This window comes from Canis aureus, chromosome X (assembly GCF_053574225.1).
Source record: "Canis aureus isolate CA01 chromosome X, VMU_Caureus_v.1.0, whole genome shotgun sequence".
Lineage (NCBI taxonomy): Eukaryota > Metazoa > Chordata > Mammalia > Carnivora > Canidae > Canis > Canis aureus.
The window spans coordinates 33,628,801-33,652,187 of record NC_135649.1 but is presented as its reverse complement, the minus strand read 5'-3'; the positions used below and the strand labels follow the sequence as shown (position 1 = coordinate 33,652,187).

Sequence of the window (23,387 nt, the reverse complement as noted above, 5' to 3'; positions counted from 1 at the left end):
TTTCATTACATTGCAGTACATTTTAAAAAGTCACAGGACAGTTCATTTCAAAATAACCTTATTCCTAGAACACAACCCAACATTTTCTTCCTATGCTGCTCTTTCTAAATGAGGTACAAGTGATCTCAACAGAAAGTAAGGTTTCAACATACCGAGGAAGGAAGAAACAGAAAAGAGAAAAACTGTTGCAAAATAAAAGTATTAATAATCTTGAATGCTAAAATGCCCCAAAGCTCAAATAAAACAAAGTGAGAAACTATCTTAACTATTTTAACTAAGAGTTTTCAAGATTTCATCCACAAAAATCTTGTGACACAGAAGCAGAATCTAGTAGACTATCACTCTATCCACCGAATACTGAATTTTTAGCAGAGCAGATCCAGACTTCAATAAGGATTTCTCCTGATGGTAAGGATGATCACATTCAAATTTATTAATTCAACAAACATTTATTGAGTGTTTACTATGTGTTAGGTACTGTGGACAATATAAAGAGGTCTCCAGTGGAGAAGATTGGGTAAAAGCATAATTGCAAAAGAATGCATTACACGAAATTGCTCTCACCCATAAAAGAGGCTCTCACTCACTAAGAGGCTCTAGTAGCTAAATCCAAGTCACTGAGCATGTTCGTTCACTCCATCCTGACCTGCATCGCTGGGGCATGACACTGAAGACTACTCTCTAGATTAAACATCTCTTCCACCACTTCCTAAATCCACTCGATCTTGGGCTCCTGGTTTTCCTCACAGCACAATTTTAGATTTCTCCTTCTCTGTACAGCTCTATCTATAATGGTGGTGGTTCACTTATTTCTGCCCTTCTCACTTTATATACCTCCCTTGAGCAAACAATCACATGCATCCCCTTGTCTTCAACTACTACTAATTTGCTGACAATTTCTAAAATAAAGATTTCAAAACATTAATGTTATTTTAAAATTACCTTTCATTGTGGTCAAAAACATGTAATATAAAATTATTTGAAGGCAAGACCTCTTCTAAGATCCAGAACAACAGAGCCTACTAGATAACAGAGATGGCACTTGAGTGCCTTGATTTTAATGTGTCCTGAATTTAACTTGTCATCCTATCTACATGATTTGATTTTTCCCTGCCCCACTCCTGTTGTATTCTGTGGCACTGGGAATATCAGGTCTTCCAAGTCAGCACAAGCCAGAAACCTGGGCTTCATCCTTTATTCCTTCCCACATTCTCAATCCTTCATCCATTCAAGCTGTGAAGCCTTCAACTGGCTTTCGACTCCATCCTTCCTCCTCTCTCTACTTTCTATTAGACCTTAGTTCAGACACGTTATTTTAGCTTGAATTACTCTATCAGCCTTCTAACTAATCTCGTGATTAATCTTGGGACTTGCCCTCCTTCAATGCTTTCTACAAGCTACAGCCTGACTAATATTGCTAAAAGGCCGCTCTGAGGTCATCCTTCTGCTTATAAATATTTCAGTGGCTCCACAGTGTCATCAGTATAAAAACTCATCTCTTTGGGGTTATATATAAACCTTTAAAAAAAAACATTTTAGTGAGGATCTGGTCACTTGCTAATTGTCATTGCTCTCCACCACCAGCACACAGAGTCCCTAGCTCTAGTTCCTGTTTTATCTCCCTTACATGGCTTCCTCACCTTGGGATGACCCTCCCTCCCCCAGGATACCTACTTCATTCCTACACATTGTCCATAAAGACTGAAATCCATCCTCATCACTAATGAAAAGCTCTAAGGACACAAGAAGACTAACTATAGTGTACTGAGCTTGGGAGAGGAGCAAGGATCTGATATACGGAAAAAAAAGGCCTCATAGATGTGAAACTTAATAAAAGGAAACCTTATTTAGAATAGAGCCAGGAGGCCAGAAGGGGGAGCTCTTGTGCCCTACCACTGGTGGTCAATTGCAGACCCAAAGGAAGAGACCTACCTTAAAGTTGATACTACTTAGCTAGAACTTTACTACTCCAAAATGAAGAAAAAAAGTCCTCCCCATCTCACCCCTGCCACCACCGGCCCAGCGACAGCCCAGCCAATGAGAGATTGTTACAACTTAGTCAATGCAAAGCCACTATACCTTGAACTCACTATTTACTCCAATGGATTTTTTGTTTATAACAGCACCCCCACACACACTTTCCTCTGCAAAAGGGCATTCTTCTTTGTTCTCCAGACTTGCCTATGGTTTCATTTCAGCTTGCTTGTCCCAAATTGTAATCCTCTGCTATTCCTGAATAAACCCATTTTTGTTGGTAAAATAACTGACAGTGTTATTTCTAAGGTTGACATAGACCATATAAACAATGCTCCAATCCAAAGAGGATAGACGGTAGTTCTCAAAGTACTATCTTCTGTCATACTGTTCATCTGGGTAGTGCATTCTGTCAGTTACTCTTAACACATGCAGTGACCTTCTAGAATATAGGGGGAACCTTAGACAGAAATAATTAAAAGTATACGTGGTGGGGCAGGAGAAAAAAAGCAAAGAAAGAGAATCAGCTACACAAACCCAAAGATACCTTCTTGAACTTTCATGCTATGAGTGGGGCCAGTAAAATAAAAAAGTGGATTTACTAGAATCCAGTCTTCAAACATATATGCTTATGGGCAAAGAGCCTATAATGTTTACAACTTGATGAATTCTTATAAAATCCCTAGTGAAAACTGTTTGCCATGGTCATAAATTCAGTAACCTGCTTGAAGAACATATGGAACTTTACCATAATGGTAAGTCCACCTGCCCCCACAAGATCATATACCAACCAGCAGCACAATCCAAAGGAGTGGGAATATCCATAAAAGACATCCTGGCGGGGCAGCCCGGGTGGCTCAGTGGCTTAGCGCCACCTTTAGCCCTGGGCGTGATCCTGGAGACCTTAGATCGAGTCCCACGTCGGGCTCCCTGCATGGAGCCTGCTTCTCCCTCTGCCTGTGTCTCTGCCTCTCTCTCTCTTTCTCTCTCTCTCTGTCTCATGAATAAATAAATAAAATCTTAAAAAAAGACATCCTGGCAGTTGCACAAATGAAGAAAAAGCTGACTATTAAAAACAAGACAGTAGAATTGCTGCAGCAGGATGAAGCCAACAAACTTACTGTGCTAGGGGAAATACATATGAATGTGTGCTGCCAGGTCAGACTCATAAATATGCATTTGAAGAGGTTCTGGACTCTCCGAAAACCAGTTTGTTCTCAATCCCCAAGAGTGGCTAAACTCAAAAGAGTTGGCAGATTTACCTTTAAGAGTTTTACTGCAACAAACAAACCCTTAGGTAGAATCCACATGTCAGCCAAAGTCATGATGTCCTCTGCACCAAAAAGAGTCCAAAGAAGAGATAGTTTGTAGCACTTTATATAGGTAGAACACTCTAGTAATTCAGCAGGTTGCTAGGTCTGTGACTATAAGGAGAATTTCAAGTGAAAAAACAACAACAACAACAAAAAAAAAAAACAGGAAAATAAGGGAATCAGAAAGGGGACTTTGTTTTTAATCTCCACTCTGCTAAAAGGTAACTCTGAAAAAGTTAACTCACCTATAAGGAGCCAAGCTTCCTCATCTATAAAGCGTACTAGAGGTGAGAAAAGACAGCTAAAAAAATTTTCTAAGGCCCCTCATCGGGCTCTTTGCTCAGCGAGGAGCTTGCTTCTCCCTCTCCCTCTGCCCTTGCTCATGCTCTGTCTCTCTCTCTCTCTCTCAATAAATAAAAATCTTTAAAAAAAGAAACTGAAAAACCCACAGATTAGAATAGAATATTTTTTAATAAATTAATTTTTTATTGGTGTTCAATTTACCAACATACAGAATAACACCCAGTGCTCATCCCGTCAAGTGTCCCCCTCAGTGCCCGTCACCCATTCACCCCCACCACCCACCCTCCTCCCCTTCCACCACCCCTAGTTCGTTTCCCAGAGTTAGGAGTCCTTATGTTCTGTTTCCTTTTCTGATATTTCCCACACATTTCTTCTCCCTTCCCTTATATTCCCTTTCACTATTACTTATATTCCCCAAATGAATGAGGACATACACTGTCCTTCTCCGATTGACTTGCTTCACTCAGCATAATACCCTCCAGTTCCATCCACGTTGAAGCAGATGGTGGGTATTTGTCGTTTCTAATGGCTGAGTAATATTCCATTGTATACATAGACCACATCTTCTTTATCCATTCATCTTTTGATGGACACCGAGGCTCCTTCCACAGTTTGGCTATTTTGGACATTGCTGCTAGAAACATCGGGGTGCAGGTGTCCCGGCGTTTCATTGCATCTGTATCTTTGGGGTAAATCCCCAACAGTGCAATTGCTGGGTCGTAGGGCAGGTCTATTTTTAACTCTTTGAGGAACCTCCACACAGTTTTCCAGAGTGGCTGCACCAGTTCACATTCCCACCGACAGTGTAAGAAGGTTCCCTTTTCTCCGCATCCTCTCCAACATTTGTTGTTTCCTGCCTTGTTAATTTTCCCCATTCTCACTGGTGTGAGGTGGTATCTCATTGTGATTTTGATTTGTATTTCCCTGATGGCAAGTGATGCAGAGCATTTTCTCATGTGCATGTTGGCCATGTCTATGTCTTCCTCTGTGAGATTTCTCTTCATGTCTTTTGCCCATTTCATGATTGGATTGTTTGCTTCTTTGGTGTTGAGTTTAAGAAGTTCTTTATAGATCTTGGAAACTAGCCCTTTATCTGATATGTCATTTGCAAATATCTTCTCCCATTCTGTAGGTTGTCTTTTAGTTTTGTTGACTGTATCCTTTGCTGTGCAAAAGCTTCTTATCTTGATGAAGTCCCAATAGTTCATTTTTGCTTTTGTTTCTTTTGCCTTCGTGGATGTATCTTGCCAGAAGTTACTGTGGCCGAGTTCAAAAAGGGTGTTGCCTGTGTTCTCCTCTAGGATTTTGATGGAATCTTGTCTCACATTTAGATCTTTCATCCATTTTGAGCTTATCTTTGTGTATGGTGAAAGAGAGTGGTCTAGTTTCATTCTTCTGCATGTGGATGTCCAATTTTCCCAGCACCATTTATTGAAGAGACTGTCTTTCTTCCAATGGATAGTCTTTCCTCCTTTATTGAATATTAGTTGGCCATAAAGTTCAGGGTCCACTTCTGGGTTCTCTATTCTGTTCCATTGATCTATGTGTCTGTTTTTGTGCCAGTACCACACTGTCTTGATGACCACAGCTTTGTAGTACAACCTGAAATCCGGCATTGTGATGCCCCCAGATATGGTTTTCTTTTTAAAAATTCCCCTGGCTATTCGGGGTCTTTTCTGATTCCACACAAATCTTAAAATAATTTGTTCTAACTCTCTGAAGAAAGTCCATGGGATTTTGATAGGGATTGCATTAAACGTGTAAATTGCCCTGGGTAATAGAATATTTTAAACCACGTTTTCTCAGTAACTGATAGAACAAGCAGACAAAAGTAATGTTACATATACTTTGAACTCAATTATCCAGTTTCATCTATTGAGTATACATACAACATTCTTTCATCAAGTGGAAAAATTATCTTGTTTTCACAAGCACAGATTTTTTTTTAAATGGACCATATACTAGGCTATAAAGTCTCAACAAATATCAAAATGATGGAAAATGAAAGTATAGTCTAGGGGCTCCTGGGTGGTGCAGCTGGTTAAGTGTCCAGCTCTTGGTTTCAGCTCATGTCCTGATCTCCGTCGTCCTGATCTCAGAGTCATGGGTTTGAGCCCCACAACAGAATCTGCACTCAGTGTGGAGTCTGCTTGAGACTCTCTCTCTCCCTCTGCCCCTCCCACTGGTGCACTCTCTCTCTCAAATAAGTAAACCTTTTTTTAAAAGATATATTCTATACTCACTATGAAATTATGCTAAAAATCAGTAAGTGATAACTAAAATCATTCAAGTTTGAATATCAAGAAACCCTCCTAAATTACACATAGGATCAAAGAAGAAATCACAAAAGAAATCAGAAAATGCTTAAAACAGAAAAATAACACACACAACACAGCAAAACTTGTGAGGTGCAATTAAAGCAAAACTTAGAGGAAAGCTTAAAACCTAAAGTGCTTACATTAAAAAAGAAAGACCAAAAAAATAGATTAGGCATCCAATGTAATAAGCTAGAAAAAAAATGTAACAAAATTTCAAAAAGTACAAGTATATTAATAATAAAGAGCACAAATGAATGAAATAGAAAACAAAAATATAAATCAAGAAAACCAAGAGTTGGGGTGTTAGGGGACAGGGGCAGTTAGCCAAATAACAGTGACAAACTTCTGGCAAAAAGAGAGTTAGCATGAAATATTAGGAAAAAGGGTGAACATTACAAATGCTGGAGAGATTAAAAAGATAACAGAAAAAATTGTGGGGAAACAGATATGTAGAAGCATAAATCAATGAAACTTCTCTGGGAGGCAATGAGACAATATATTAATCAAAATAAAAAATTACACATATCATTTGATGTAGTAATTCCACTGCTTAGAATATTGTCTCACAAAGCCACACAGAAATGGATGTGTAAGACAAGACGGTCTTGAAATAAGTTGAATTACAGAGTCTACACCTAATCCAAATGCCCTAAGTAGGAGATGATTTAGATAAACTATAGAACATCCACATAATGGGTTACTATGAAGTTATTAAAAATAGTAAGGTAACATGCCACATAAAAAAGTGTACATGCATGTTCATAGCAGCATTCTTCATAATAGCCAAAAAGTGGAAACAAGCCAAATATCCATCAGTGGACGCATATACAAAAAATTTTGGAATAGCTATACAATAACTTCTATGACTGAATAACATTTTATTAACTACTGATACATGTTAGAGAACATAAAGGAACCTTGAAATCATTGTCCTAAGTGAAAGAAGCTAGATAAAATATGCCATATGTTGTATGATTCTACTTATATGAAATGTTAAGAATAAGCAAATCCACAGAGCAACAAATTAGTGATTGCCAAGAATAGGGGGAAGAGGGGAGATGTGAAGTGTCTGCTAATGGATACAGGGTTTCTTTTGATGAAAATGTTCTGTAATTACTGGTAACAGTTGCACAATTTTGTGAACTGGAAAAAAAAAGAAAAAGCCCGACTGAACTCTACCCTTCAAAAGGGTGAATTTTATTGTATATGAATTATATATCAGTTGTTAAAAATTATATAAAGTAGGTATTTTTGTCCTGACATGGAAAGATCTATAACATATATTAAATCTTTTTTTAAGCACGCAAAGAGCAGTTTCTATTATTCATTCTCATTTGTATTTATTTATTTTTTTAATATTTTATTTATTTATTCATGACAGACAGAGAGAGAGACAGAGAGACAGAGACAGAGACACAGGCAGAGGGAGAAGCAGGCTCCATGCAGGGAGCCTGACGTGGGACTCGATCCCAGGTCTCCAGGATCACACCCCGGACCAAAGGTGGCACTAAACCGCTGAGCCACCAGGGCTGCCCTCTCATTTGTATTTAAAAGAGGATATATGCACCTACTTTTATTTGCAGAGAAAACATCTGTACACATAAAGACAAAAATAAAAACTAACGATGTCTGCCCCTAGAGAGAGAAGACTTATTTTTCATGGATAGTTTTTGAGTGTTTTAAGTGTTTTGCTACATATATGAATTATGCTATAATAAAGACTAGAAAGGACCTGAAATATCTATATTGATAAGAAACAGGGTTCCCTGGGTGGCGCAGCGGTTTGGCGCCTGCCTTTGGCCCAGGGCGCGATCCTGGAGACCCGGGATCGAATCCCACGTTGGGCTCCCAGTGCATGGAGCTTGCTTCTCCCTCTGCCTGTGTCTCTGCCTCTCTCTCTCTGTCTCTGTGACTATCATAAATAAATAAAAATTTTAAAAAAATTTTAAAAAAGAAACATTGCACAATATCGTACTGACCACTACTAGAAATTAAAACACATTCATATTTTGTTATAGTGGGAAATCTCCAGCACATAAGCTAAATCTGGTATCTTGCTTCAATTCCTCCACCCATGAGGGATGCACTAAAATGTTGGTCCTACATACACTTCTAACGAAACACAGTTTTGGTGATGCCTAATATAAAATATAATTCCAATAATGAGAATGCTACTCAATGACAGATTTTTTAAATGTTAGATATGACACTTTCAATCTCTAAAAATCAAGAAATAAAGGATTTCTCCTGTGTCAAGTGAGGAAATTAAAATATTTAAATTATGCTTGTGTCCCCAAAGTTTAGGCAGCAATTGAAACAATTTAAATAATAAAATCTTAAGAGTCCAAAAACAAAAAAAATCTTGAGTCCAAAGGGAACTTCATAGATCATTTAGATCCCACCACCGATACAATGCTTAATTCTCATCTAAACTATTGTTCCTGTCAAAGGTCAATGAGCCTTTCCTTCATCACTTCCAGGGACAGAAGTCCCTGTATCCTGAGATGACTCATTCCACTGTTCAAAGCTTTATTAGAAAAATCTCCCTTCTTGGGACAACTGGGTGGCTCAGTGGTTGAGCGCCTGCCTTCAGCTCAGGGCGTATTCCCAGAGTCCCAGGATCAAGTCCCACATCAAGCTCCCTGCATAGAGCCTGCTTCTCCCTCTGCCTATGTATCTGCCTCTCTCTGTGTGTCTCTCATGAATAAATAAATAAAATCTGTAAAAGAGAGAAAAAAATCTCCCTTCTTTCTGTTGGAAGCCTGAGTGGCTGGTGTTGAGATAGGCAAGTTCATGAAACTTGGGAGGGTGATGCTGGTCCTGGCTGGATGCTATTCTGGACACAAAGTGGTCATCGTGAAGAACATTGATGATGGCACATCAGACTGTCCCTACAGTCATGCTCTGGTGGCTGGAATGGACTGCTCTCCCTGCAAAGTTACAGCTCCCATGGGCAAGAAGAAATTGCCAAATTGTCAAAGATCAAGTATTTTGTGAAGGTTTATAACTACAATCACCTCATATCCACAAGGTATTGTGTGGATATCCTCTAGGACAAAAAACTATGGTCAACAAGGATGTCTTCAGAGACCCTGCTCTTCAACACAAGGCCCCATGAGACACCAGGGTCAAGTTCAAGGGGAGGTACAAAATGAGCTAGAACAAATGGTCCTTCCAGAAGCTGCAATTTTAGATCAGTTTTGTTGCAGTTATCAAAAAATAGCAAAACAAACAAAAACAAAACAAAGATACTAAAAGAAAATTGCCCTTATAGTGAGATGTCCAGCTCTTTGAACTTCCTATTGAATCTAATCATGTTTATATAAATATACACATACCAATATATATATATATATCTTATATATATGTACATTTACTTATTTGTCATCTATTTAGAGGCGTATTTCAGAGATATAGCAGGTGCAGTTCCAGACCACTGCAATAGAGTATCACAATAAAGTGACCTAAATGATTTTTTTTTATTTCCCAGTGCACATAAAATTTTTGTTTAAAAAAAGTTGCTTATACTATACTGGAGTCTAGTAAGTGTGCAACAGCATTATGTCTAAAAAATTTACACATCTTGATTTTTAAATGTTTCATTGCTAAAAAAAATGTTAACCAGTATCTAAACTTTCAACAAGTTGTAATCTTTTTGCTGGTGGAGACTCTCACCTCAAAGCTGCATGGCTGCTGACTGATCAGGATGGTGGTTGCTGAAGGGTCAGTGGCCATTGCGATTTCTTAAAATAAGATAACAATAAAGTCTGCCACATCGATACAATCTTCCTTTCACAATTTCTCCATCGCAAGAGATCCTGTTTGATAGCATTTTACCTACACTAGAACTTCCTTCAAAATTGGAGTCCATTCTCTCAAACTCTGCACTCACTTTACCAATTAAATATATGGGAATATTCTAAATCCTTTGTTGTCATTTCAACCATCTCTGCAGCATCTTTGCCAGGAGTAGATTTCATCTCAAGAAACCACTCTCTTTGCTTTCTTTGCTCATCCATAGGAAGCAACTCCTCGTCTGTTCAAGTTGGATCCTCAGTGTGCAGAAATTCAGTCCCATCTTCAGGCTCTACTTCTGCTTCTAGTTCTCTGCCTATTTCTACCCCATCCCCATCTGCACTTACTGCCTCCCTCAAAGTCATCCATGACAGTTGGAATCAACTTCTTCCAAACTCCTTTTACATTGACATTTTGACTTCTTCTCACGAATCACAAATGTTCTTAATGTCATCTAGAATGGGGGATCCTTTCCAGAAGGTTTTCAACTGACTTTGCCCAGATCCATCAGAGGACTCACGATCCATGGCAGATAGAACCTTACGAAATGTGTTGCTTACATAATAAGACTTTAAACTCAAAATGACTCCCTGATCCACGGCTACAGAATGGACGTTGTGCTAGCCGGCGCAAAAACATGAATCTTGTAGTACCCTCGTCTCCACCAGAGCTCTTGGGTGACCAGGTGAGTTGTCAGCTAGCAGTAACATTTTGAAAGGAATCTTTTTTTTTCTGAGCACTAGGTCTCAACAGTGGGCATAAAACATTCAGCAAACCATGCTATAAACAGAGGTGCTGTCATCCAGCCTTTGTCATTCCTGTTAGCACAGGCAGAGTAGACTTAGCACAATTCTTAAGGCCCTGGGATTTCCGGAACCATCCATGATGTTGGCTTCAACTTAAAGTCACGGGCTATAGTTGCCTTGAAAACTTAATGCATCGGCCTGTCCTTTGCAGCTTTGAAGCCAGGCGTGGACTCTTCCTCTCTTGCTACAAAAGTCCTGGATAGCATCTTCTTCTAATAGAAGGCTGTCTCATCTACACATCAAAACCTGGTGTGTCGTAGCAGCCTCTTCATTACCCATCCTAGCTAGACCTTCTGGATGGCTTGCTGCAACTTCCACATCAGCACTTGCTGCTTCCCCTTGCACTGTCACATTATACAGATGGCTTTTCCCTTAAACCTCATGAACCAACCTCTCCTGGCTTCGAACTTTTCTCCTGCAGCTTCTTCCTCTCTTGCAGCCTTCATAGAATAGAAGAGTGTTAAGGTCTTGCTCCGGATTAGGTTTTGGCTTAAGGGAATGCTGCGGCTGGTTTGATCTTCTGTCCAGACCACTCAAACTTTCTCTGTATCAGCAGTAGGCTGTTTTGCTTATGTATCATTCACGTAGTCACTGGAGTAGCACTTTTAATTTCCTTCGAGAACTTTCTCTTTGCATTCACAAGGAGGCTAACTGTTTGGTGCAAGATGCCTAGCTTTCAGCCTGTCTCAGCTTATGACAAGCCTTCTTCACTAAGCTTCACCATTTCTATCTAGTGATTTCAAATGAGAGACACATGGCCCCTTTCATTTGAACACTTACAGGCCATTGTAGGGTTGTTAATTTAAATAATTTCAATATTGTTGTGTCTTAGGAAATAGGGAGGCCCCAGAAGAAGGAGACTGGAGAACGTGTGGTCGATGGAGCAGTCAGAACACACACAAAATTTATAAATTAAGTTCACCATCTTATATGCATGCATTTCATGATGCTCTAAAACAGTCAGAATAGGAACATCAAAGATCATAGATCACCATAACAAATATAATAATCATGAAAAAGTTTGAAATAGTTAAAGAATTGTCAAAATGTGAAACAGAGACATACAAATGCTTTGTAAAAATGGCACTGACAGACTCAATGCAGGGCTGTCACAAACCTTCAATTTATAAAAACACAATATCTGTGAAGTGCAATAAAAGCAAAGTACAATAAAATGAGGTGTGCCTATATATAAAAATTTACCTTGGGTTAAATAAATTATGAAAAAGTCTAAACCAAGCACTACTGTCTACATTTTTACACTAGGAGCATGACTTTTCAAACTAAAAATCCACAAACTCAAGGATCTTACTCACTTAAAGGGTTTGGAAGTTAGTTTTCTGACTTCTTTCCTTTTCCCTATGTATTCATAGGACAGAACTGAAGTACATTTTTGAATGGAAGTATATTTTTAAATGACTAAATAATTACATTTCACAGAACTTTATCTGACCCTCTTTTATTAGAGCAGTAACTTTCTATTAGCAATAATCGCGCCTCGGATAAACCTCATTGGCTACGATACTGCCACTGCGCAAAGTTGAGTAGTAACTTTCTACCACATTCTATAGTTACTTTTGTCCTTGCCATCCCCCCACCATAATTTTGGAGCAGGCTCTAGGACACAGTCTCCCCTCACTGTACCAGCTAATGGAAAACACAATGGCCTCAAGATCAGGGAATCTGAATTCAAGTGCCACTTCTTTCTAAGTAGTTAACTCACCCAAGTCTGACAACAATCTCTGGGCTTCAGATTCTTCACCTCTCAACTGAGTGGAGTGATATGTATGTTCACATTCGGCTCTGAATATTTCATTATCCTAAGATAAATTTTATCTCTGGGGCCATCAATGGCCCCTTCTAGCAGTATACCTCAACTCTAGGAGCAAAAGAAAGGCTTTGCCACTGCAATTATTTTGAAGCCATGTTCTCTAACTCCTTTAAGAGGAAAACAACAGAAAAGACAAAGTAAAATCACAGTGAGATACTAAGGTACCAAGGAAATTCATTGCTAAAGCAGCAAGTCTTTCAATCAGTCCAATCTATATTTACTGTTTCAGGACATGTAAAACAATAATGTGTGCCAATACAATATGTCTCTAAAGGATTTTAAGAAGAATTATGTGTTTGCTAGTTAACTAATGCTGCAATAACATGCAAGTTTAATCATTACTTAAGCATTATAATTACATTACTAAATTCAGTATGACACTAGTCTTGCACTCTTACTCTAAGATTTTATTCTCTGTGAAATCTGTCATCTATACATCCGTCCTCTTTCATTGCCCTTATCTCAAGGCGTATCTGTTTAATATATGCAAAATTTTAAAGGTGTAACAGACTCTTGAATGGGGGGGGGTGTGATGCCTCTTGAATTAGCACTTTGCCTTCTAAAGAAATGTTGCCTATATAAAGATACCTTTAAACAAGATTACTACTAAAGTAAAATGATGGCATACAAAGCTACTCCAAAATGTCTCAGTCAGGATAAGTCTCCAGGTTCAAATTCTGAGATGTAATTAAACCTTAATAATTAGTAAGATTTCAGAAACACCGAAAATAAGTCAGTCAAACTTCTCCTTTTGAAAAGATGAAGTAGATGTCTTTCTTCCTATTCCTCCTACAAAGTCCAGCCAAAAGCCATGGGTGTTATATACAAAACAAATACAAGAATGCTCTGAAAGGTGGAGAGGAGAGGCAGACTGGCTAGGGAACTCAGGAGCAAGGAACAACATAGTGGTGAGTTTTCTACTAACCTCATATATTCCCGGTGTGAAGCTGAAGCTGAAAACCCAGAAATGACAATGAGCATGAAGGGGGGGAAAACCCTAAGAAAGGTATGTTCACCTAACCAAATCATCAGGAAAGGGGCAGCTTAGCAGGACAGAACACTTTTAGACAAGAACTGTTCTACTCCAGCCAAACACCACAGAAAAAAATCTAACTATCCCCACATCACTAAAGGCTTGGCAGGGAGCCTAAACTTCCACCCTCACAAGGCTGTAATGAGGCACATTAGCCCCTGATGGGGTGGTGTGAGAGGAGGCCGGCTGGAGAGTCAGAATTTGCACCATCGTCCAGTGGTAATGTGGCTATCTCCTGCCATTGCACCAGTGGAGACCATGCACAGAGCAGTAACAATGCACTCCTACCCTTTTCAGTCAGGGATGTATCACTGGAGGCCTTATAAGGAACCAGTACTCCCACCTTCACCCATCAGTAATGAAGAACTGACCCCTCAAGCATCAACAGAGGTCAACTGGGGAATGTGAATGTCTAGACCCACCTGGCAATAATGAGGCACCATTGTCCTCAACCCTGACAGAGTGGTGCCAGGAGAAGCTGGGTAAAGCAGAAGGCTTAAATGCAATTCCAAATCTTGTGACATGCTTAAGATGTCCAAGTCTATACCCAAAAAAAAATCACTCATACCAATAATCAAAAGGATCTCAAGCCGAATGACAAAATAAATAAATGTCAACATCAAGATGACAGAGATGTTAACATTATGTGACAAAGATTTTCAAACAGCCATCATAAAAATCCTTGAACAAGCAATTATGAACATGCCCGAAACAAACGAAAAAATGATCTCAGTGAACAGAAATAGAAGTCACAGTAAAGAAATAGAAAATATAAAGATGCATGTAATGGAACTTTTAAAACTAGAAAATACAATAACTGAAATAAAATACTCAGCAGATAGATTCAACAGAAGAATGAAAGGAGAAGAGAATAATCAGTGAACTCAAAGACAGAATAATACTAATTAGCCAACCTAAACAAAAGGGAGAGAAAAAACAAAGAGAACATCAGGATTTGGGGGACTGTAATGTAAGATTTAACATTCATGCCATCAGAGTCCGAGAGGGAGAGAAAAATAGGGTTCAGCTGAAAGAGTTCTCAAAGGAATAATGGTTGGAAACTTACCAAATTTGGCAAAAGAAATAAGCCTACAAATTCAAGAGGCTGTGCGAACCCCAAATTGGGTAAATCTGAAGAAATCTAATCTAATATACACCACAGTCATACTTTTGACAAATAAAAATATCTTGAAATCAGAGACAGAGAAATGCCACCTGACCTACAGGATAGAATAATTCACATGACAGATTTTTCATCAGTAAGCCATGGAGGCCATAAGGAAGGGGCACACAAGATTTTTCGAGTATGGAAAGAAAGGAACTGGCAACCCAGAATCCGATATCCAGCAAAAATATCCTTCAGAAATGAAGGAGAAATCAATGTATTCCCAGATATGGAAAACTCTGAATTTGTTACCAGCAGACCAACTCTAAAAGAAAGGCTAAAGGAGGATGTCTAAACTGAAAGGAAATGATAAAACAAGAAATCTTGCAATATCAGGAAGAAAGAAAGAACATGGTAAGAAAAATATGGGTAAATACAATAGATTTCTTTCCTTCCTTATTGAGTTGTCTAAATTGTGTTTATGAAGATAGGATAGTTCTATATCTTGATGTGGAGGTGGTTACATGCATATACAATGAGACAAAACAGTATAGAATTATAAACACTTTGTACCAATGTCAATTTTTTAGGCTTTGATAAAGTACTACAGTTACATTGGGGAAAACAAGGAGAAGGACACATGATTTCTTTCTGTTCTGTCTTTTCAAGTGCCTGTGAATCAGTAATTATTTCAAAATAAAGTTTAAAAAAAAAACAAAATAAAGTTTTTTAAAAGTCTAATTAAAATCAAGGTATTTCCTAATTAATACTGAGGCAATTCAAAACAAATCCTATCAATAAGAGGTAAGGCAAAATCATTCAAAGCCTGGTGGTTAATTTTTGTCATTTTCTTTAGTTATTTGTCCAAGTACTTGACAACAATAACAAGTAATTTACCTGACAAAAATGTCCCCTATTCTTTGATAGCTATTAAGTTGCTGATGTTGTCACCTACCTCATTCTTTTGATGTTTTTTCTTCTATAGATGTTTGCTTTAAATAAAATAGCTGGAAAAAATTTAAACTAACAGCCAAGATTCTTTTGAAAATCAAATTATACTATTTATATAAAATAATAATAGCTAGCATTCAGTGGACCTTAAAATTTTGTAGGTACTGTGCTAAACACTTGCATGCATTATTTTATTCTTTTCACAGATTTATTTACTTATTTTTGAGAGAGAGGGGGCAGGGGAAGGGGCACAAGAAGAGGGAGAGAGACAATCTTCAGCAGACACCCTGCTGAGTGGAGAACCTGATGCAGGGCTTACCTCAAGACTCCAAGAACATGACCAGAGCCGAAATCAAGACTCAGATGGCTAACCCACTTAGCCACCCAGGCATCCTTATTTGATTCCTATAAAATTCTTTGTTTTTTCCATTTGAGACAAGGCAACCATGACCCAATGAAATTAAGTAACTTGCTTATTAACACGCAAGTAGCAAGTGGAAGTCTAATTTTAAGTCAGGCTTAGAGTTAATACACTTAACTGCTACTATAATTCTTAAGACTACAATGATTAAGTACGATTTTATGTAATACATAGGCAGCCTGTGTGCTGATGTTTATTGAAAGATTCCTATTAAATAATATACTGCAAATTATTTTAAGTATTCCAATTAGTATTTCAATCACATTGGGAACTAGAACAAATGAATTTTTAAAAATACATTATAGCTAGGAGATCATGAGAACTGATTTTATGTCTTAAAGGCATATTCAATAGCATGACTTTCCTACAATAACAAGTCTTATAATAGTATATGATGCTGAAACTAGCTGTTAATGGATTTTCATGTTTTTATAAAGGCATAAGAAGCTTATAATGGGCTAAAGTTTACCAAATTTTCTAACACAGTAGGGGGTGAGGGGTCAGAGGAAAAATATACTCTTTTATTTGTGAAAATGCTTTTAATTTTCGAAAGCCAACATACAGTTAACTTTAAATCATGCTGAAGTACAAAACTACTATAGAATATGTATTGACACTTTTAATTGTACAACATCTGAAACAAACATTTTTTGGGTAAGCTTCCTAAAATGTTTCATAAATATGCTAGGCTCAAATAAACACAGCTTAAATGAACCTTCATTTAACTGGATTTTTCCCTGTAATTCTTAGGAGAAAGATAAATATCAAACTCTTCTCATAGAGGACCTTAAAAAATGATTAAGTATTCAATATATGTTTCTGAAGCTATAAACTTAGACTTTTTTGAAAGCCTACATTAAGCCCATCTACAGATCCCTTCACAGACACACATATATTGCCCTTAAAGAAGTACACTCATCCCTAACCATATAAATATTTTCCATTTTTAGATAAAGTTAGTATATATCTCTATTGTTCTCTCTTTGCTTCTGTTTTGCACCAAAGTACAATATTCCATTCTAGTTTCCTAAGAAAACATTTTTAAACAAAAATAGTTTCCAAATGCATTGAGAGGTTCATGCCACTTCATGTTAATTGGCTGGACTGGCAAAAGAGCAAGGCCTGGTGCTGCAGCTGCTACCACATTCTCAGTTACTTCCGGAATTTGTACAGCTTAATAGTGTGACGTGAGAGTTTATGCAATTATCTACAGTATGTCACGTCATGACTAATATATGCACGTTATAATATTACAAACTTGCTGCTTGGGCTTACTTTTTCCATTAAGAAAAAAGCAGACATGTTAATTATCACAGGAACTCCTGCTGTTTCATATTTTTGCCATCGAGCAAAAACTTTGGAATCCACTAAGTTAATGTTTTTTAGTCAGCATGTTAGACAATGTGCCAGTTTCATGACCCATTTAGCCTTCAACTCAGTCCACCTACCAGTCAAATAAAACATGCAAAAATCATTTTCATTATATCAGTCACCAACTCAAAAAGTGCCAGTGGTTTCCTTCTGCAGTATGGTATTCAAGTCCCTCCATTTTCTGACTCTATTTTTCTCCTCTCTCTTGTTAGTAAATACCATTCAATGGAACAGATCCCAACAGTCACCTATAAATTCTTATATGTGCACTTTTTTAAGGAGGGAGAGGTAAAGTGAGAGGGAATGAGAGAACCTTTTTTTTTAAAGATTTTATTTATTTATTCATGAGACAGAGAGAGAGAGAGAGAGAGAGAGAGAGAGGCAGAGATAATAGGCAAAGGGAGAAGCAGGCTCCCTATGGGGAGCCTGATATGGGACTCAATCCTATGACCCCAGGATTACGACCTGAGCCAAAGGCAGATGCTCAAACACTGAGCCACCCAGGAGCCCCAGAAGGAGAGAACCTTAAGCAGGCTCCATGCCCAGCAAGGAGTCTTACACAGAACTCGATCTCATGACCCTGAGATCATAACCTGAGCCAAAATCAAGAGTCAGAGGCTTAACTGACTGAGCCACCCCAGGCATCCCTTATATGTGTACTTTTATTCACACATTGCCTACATCTAAAATATCCTCTCATATCAAAATCCTTCCCAGCCATCAATACTCACCTCTAAACCTAAGGCTATGGTTGAACCTACCTTGACCAGTCCAGCCTTCTCTACTCTTTGGGCACTTTTTGTCAATCACATTTTTCACGTCTGTACATATCATCTACCCAATGACACTGCAAGCTCCTTGAACACAGAGGCCCTTGAGCAAGTGATTTAACTTTTTCCTCTCCAATATATTATATACCTTTCTAAAAGCAGTAGGGTTGGAATAGATGATACCTAGGGCTCCCTCTTGCTCTGAAATTCTACACATCTATTTTTTGCATCTCCTATAATGTGTATATGTTTTAGTCATCTGATAAATATTTCAAGCTGTCTATTTTATTTTACCAATGCCTATTATAAACTGACCCAGTCCTGGCTACTGAGTAATATTCTAAGTACGGCAATTTCCAAATGACAAAAGAGCTCCCAGCTTAATCAGCCACAATTAGTAAGCTAAATAGCCATTCACTCATTTTCTCACTCAACAAACAGTAGTTAAACATCAGGATCAGGTATCATAGCAGACAACATAGAGGTGACTGACCTGGCCCTTGTCCCTCAGTGGGAGACACAGGGAAGTAAAAGCACTCCTTGTAATAAAGATCACAAAAGAAAGACACATATGATACTATAAAAATATATGAAAGAGACAATGAGCAGCAGCTGTGAAATAGAAGAGGCTCAAGGAAATGTTCCCAGGACAGGTGACAACTAAACTCCTGAAGAACAAAAAGTAGACATCATTTCAGGAAAAGTTGCAATTACAAAAGTATGAGGGCAATAGTTGGCAGAAGTGCAATTTAGAATGCAACATTAGGAGGGCTGAGAGAGGAGCTAGAGGGAGAGTCAGGAGCCAAAATCTGTCATGCTGACAAGTTTGGATTCTAATTCTAAAGCAACTGGGTACCCAATATTATGAAAATAATATTCCCAGAGAAATCACAAAATTTGATGTGAGAGTGTACAGCAGAGACTGTGAGTTGCCCCCCAATACCTTTTCTTTCCTTCTAATAAAATAATATTAACTGGGCACATGGCCACATAGTTAAGGACCACATTTTCCAGACTCCCTTATAGCTAGGTGTCACCACAGGTCTAAGGTCTGGCCAGTGGGATATATGAGAAATGGATATACACAAACTGTTAAGCTATATCCTTAAGTGGAAGGAGTGTCTTATCTCCTGCCCCTTCTGCCATCCCTTTGGTTAGAATAAGAATGTGATATTGAGTTAAAGCAGTCAGCTCTAATCACAACATGGAAGATGCTCTTTGAGGATAGCAGGACAAGACAGAAAGAGCCTAATAACTGAGGAGCTGCCATCCAACCCTGATGTGGGAAAGAACAAGCTTGTTTAAGGCACTGCATTTGGGGGCCTTTGTTATAGCAGATAACTTCTATCTACATGACTATGCAGTGGAATTTAAAACTGGATCTGAAGGACTCCAGAAATGCTCATACTTACCAATAACACCAAACAATAAAAAAGTAGTTCTAAAAATAAATGAATAGACAGATAAGGAGTTCTAGAATTCCCATCTTTCAAGTTTTAGTGAGCATGTACAGGTTATCAGAATGTCATTATGTTAAAACAATGCTAAGTAGAGTAAACATGAAGAGAAGGCAAAAAATGGGTTGTCAGCATGAATTACAGACCTATATAATGTGGTCAGGACAGTACAGCAATGGGCTCATGTTAATTCATGGTTTTAAAAAAGTAGTTCTGTTGGGGGAGGCACAGTTGGTTATGTGTCTGCCTTTGGCTTGGGTCATGATGCCAGGGGTCCTGGGATCGAGCCCCACATCAGGCCCCCTGCTCAGTGGGGAGTGTGCTTCTTCTCCCTCTGCCCCTTCCTCTCTCATTCTCTCTATCTCTCTCTAATAAATCAGTAAAAAAAATCTGTAAAAAGGAATAAAAAGTGGTTCTGCTGGGGCACCTCAGTTAAGAATCTAACTCTTGATTTCAGCTCAGGGTCGTGAGATGGAGCCCCCACATCAGGCTCCTTGCTGGGCACAGAGTCTGCTCAAGATTCTTTCTTTCCTTCTCCCTCTACCTCTTCCCCCTCCCTCTCTAATTTTTTTTAAAGTGATTCTGTTAACTAAAACCCAAAACCCAAACTAACCAACAAAAATCTTCAGAGGCACAGGTCTAACCAAATCATGGAAATGTCAGACAAATGGTTAAGACTTCAGTACCTATGGAAGTAACATTTTTCTTTTTTTTTTTAAATTTTTATTTATGTATGATAGTAACAGAGAGAGAGAGAGAGAGAGGCAGAGACACAGGCAGAGGGAGAAGCAGGCTCCATGCACCGGAAGCCCGACATGGGATTCAATCCCAGGTCTCCAGGATCACGCCCTGGGCCAAAGGCAGGCGCCAAACCGCTGCGCCACCCAGGGATCCCGGAAGTAACATTTTTCAAACAGGCAGGACCATTAGGTGCCTGTCACGTCATACTATGTCAAGGAAATTACCTATTCTTATACAAATCCTTTGGCAGCTTGTATTTCCACTATTTCTGCAGTTGGAAATTAAATGACGATGGTCACAACCATGATCTTACAGTCTCCATTAAGTTACTGGAAAGGGATATAGGTAACAATCAAGAAGGTACTTGGGGGCACACAAGGATTAAACAAGGGTTTCTAACTAAGGGCAGCACTTCAGCTTGATGGAGCTAGAGACCAGCTTTCCTTTTCCTCCTTATAGTTATGACTCCATACACCAAGAGCCAAGGAAGATGTGCTAGACCTTCTAAGGCCTTTCTGCAGAATTTAAGAAGAACAAAGAAAATGAATGGGATCCTGTGACTGTCTCTGGGAGTAAGAGTAGGTTTTTGCCTTGTTCACCTCTACAGCCTCAGGACATGGGTCAGAAGGTGCTCGCTAATTTTTCTTGAATGAATTTACATGAAATAACTCATTTCCTCTCATCAGAGAGTGTTGCCCTATATAGTAAGGCTAATTAAAGCCAGCGAAAGTCCTTTATATGCAGGGAAAGCAGATTCATCCTTAACACAGGTAAACAGATCTAACCCACACACAGTCACTTAGAGCCATTCTCAACTCTTACGGAGTCTACATCATTTTGGGCACTAAATTAAGCAGAAAATCAAACTACTGTGACGTTTATGAGAATAATGTAATGGGTTCATTTTTTAATATCAGTGAATGATATCTCAAGTCATAGAAAACTGGTTATTTCCATCACTCTCAATCTTCTCTTCTAAATGAGTGATACTTTCTCATTGTCACAATGGCCCTCTTAAGCCAGACAAGTTTGGCTTGTCTTAAATCAGCAGATTTCTGACCCCTTTCCATATAGCCCACTATCATAATGGCCTAATAAACAAAATTAGCAATGAAAAAAGGCAGCATCAAAATAGACATCGAAACTCCTAAATCAAGCATCCTTTTTTTTTAACTTCACAGTATCTCATATCCTAGGTGACTCTAGGTGATGTGAACCATTAATCTCTATGATAAAGATGCACTTCCACCTAATTAATCATAAAGGTATAGTTTTCCTCTTCTGGTGACAGCAGTGCACCTTGTCTAATTCTATCCTACCCACTAGCTGCAAGATCATGACAACATCACCACACATGATGAACACAGAATCCATTTAAGGAAATAAAAAATATATTCAGGGAAGAGTAGGAGGATCCTGAGCTCACCTCTTCCCACAGACACACTGAGGCTTCAACTACATAAAATGCAACATACTCTGAAAATGACCTAAGGACTATAAGAACAGCTCTTCCACAGCTAGAGTAAACAGCTGTGGAAAAAAGAGCAGGAAGGGCAGAGATGTGCTCTGTAAACAAACACCTGGCACTTTGACCCAGAAGTGGAAGGGATGCCACAGGATTATAGGTCCTGCCTGAGGAAAAGAGGGACCAGGCCCCACACTGGGCACCCCACCCTGAGGACCTGCATTGGAAAAACAATTCCCAAAAATATGTCTAGCTTTGCAAACTAGTGGGGTTTAACTCTGAGGAAGTCAGGGGCTATCTGGAAATGATACTCCTTTCTCCAAGGGTCACTATAATAGATCATTCCAACTCAGAGTTACTCCCTAATAATTGACTGGTTTTAGGGAATGTGGTGAGGGGACAGGGACCTGTAGTTTTCTCCAGGAATGGAAGTGCTGTTGGATGCTATTTTTCTTGGCCTCCTTCAGCCTAGTTGGCCAGATGCTGGCAGGAGCCAGTTCTGACACTCACCATTTGCCTTAATACCACCACTCACCTGGTCCCAGCATGCATCCCAGGCCCAACCCACTCAACCCATTCATTCTGGAAGATACAAGTACAGAGCACTCCCTAACCCACCACATCTGTCAGGCAGACCCAGTTAAGACTGCCAATCCCCCTCAAAGTGACAACTGCTCCACCACACCCAGCGCACTTAGTCCCGGCCCGAACCAGCACACCTCCAAAGCAACACTTTTTCTAGAAAGGAGGGGACCAGCTCTGCCCATCAGCAAGCCCATAGCAGCCACAGCAGCAGCCCACAACCATCAGGAGAAATAAGGAGTAGTCAAAGATAGTAAAATTATACCTATAAAAATTAGTAAAGTGATATACAAAAATGAAAAGATATAAAATATGAGGTCATACACATAAAATGTGGTTGGGAGGGATAAAAATATAGTATTTTTAGAATGTGTTTGCAGTTAAGAAACTGTCAACTTAATATTGACTGTTATATACACAGGATGTTATATGGGAACCTCATGGTAAAAGCTAAAATCTATAAGAGATACACACACAAAAAAAAAAAAACCCCAAATGTAACCCAGAGAAAATCATCAAATCACAAGGGAAGATAGCAAGAGAAAAAAACAATGGAGAAGAACTACAAAAACAACCAAAAAACAAATAACAAAATGGCAATTAGTACATACATATTAATAAATACTTTATGGGGTGTGTGGGTGGTTCAGTCAGTTAAGCATGACTCTTGACTTTTGCTCAGATCATGATTGTGGGATCATGCCCCGTATCAGGCTCTGCCCTGGGTGTGTAGCTTCTTGGGTTTCTCTCTCCCCCTCTCTCTCTCTGCCCCTCCCATTCCCCCCTCACATGTGCTCTAAGAATAATAATAATAACTTTATTTTAATTTTTTAAAAGATTTTATTTTTATGTAATCTCTACACCCAACATGAGTCTTGAACTTACAACCCTGAGATCAAGATTTGCACACTACACCAAATGAGCCAGCCAGGGGCTCCCAATAATTACTTTAAATGTAAATCGGATAAATGCTATAATCAAAAGACATAGGGTGACTGAATGGATAAAAAAAAACAATACCCACCTATATACTGCCTGGATGAGACATAAAAACACATACAGACTGAAAGTGAAAGGGATGAAGAAATATATTCCATGCAAATGGAACAAAAAACAAGCTGAGGTAATAATACTTAGACAAAATACACTTT

General features: G+C 38.8%; 1 protein-coding gene, 1 non-coding gene and 1 pseudogene across 11 annotated transcripts in view; 1 reads left to right on the top strand and 2 right to left on the bottom strand.

The window, feature by feature from the left end:
- KLHL13 (kelch like family member 13) overlaps positions 1–23,387 on the bottom strand; it is a 210,803-nt gene that overhangs the window by 168,863 nt on the left and 18,553 nt on the right. The gene's annotated exons all lie outside the window — the stretch shown is intronic.
- On the top strand, positions 8,679–9,101 carry LOC144308342 (large ribosomal subunit protein eL27 pseudogene; annotated as a pseudogene).
- LOC144309344 (U4 spliceosomal RNA) lies at positions 11,915–12,051 on the bottom strand. Its single transcript, XR_013375378.1, has one exon. It is a non-coding gene; the product is annotated as a U4 spliceosomal RNA (small nuclear RNA).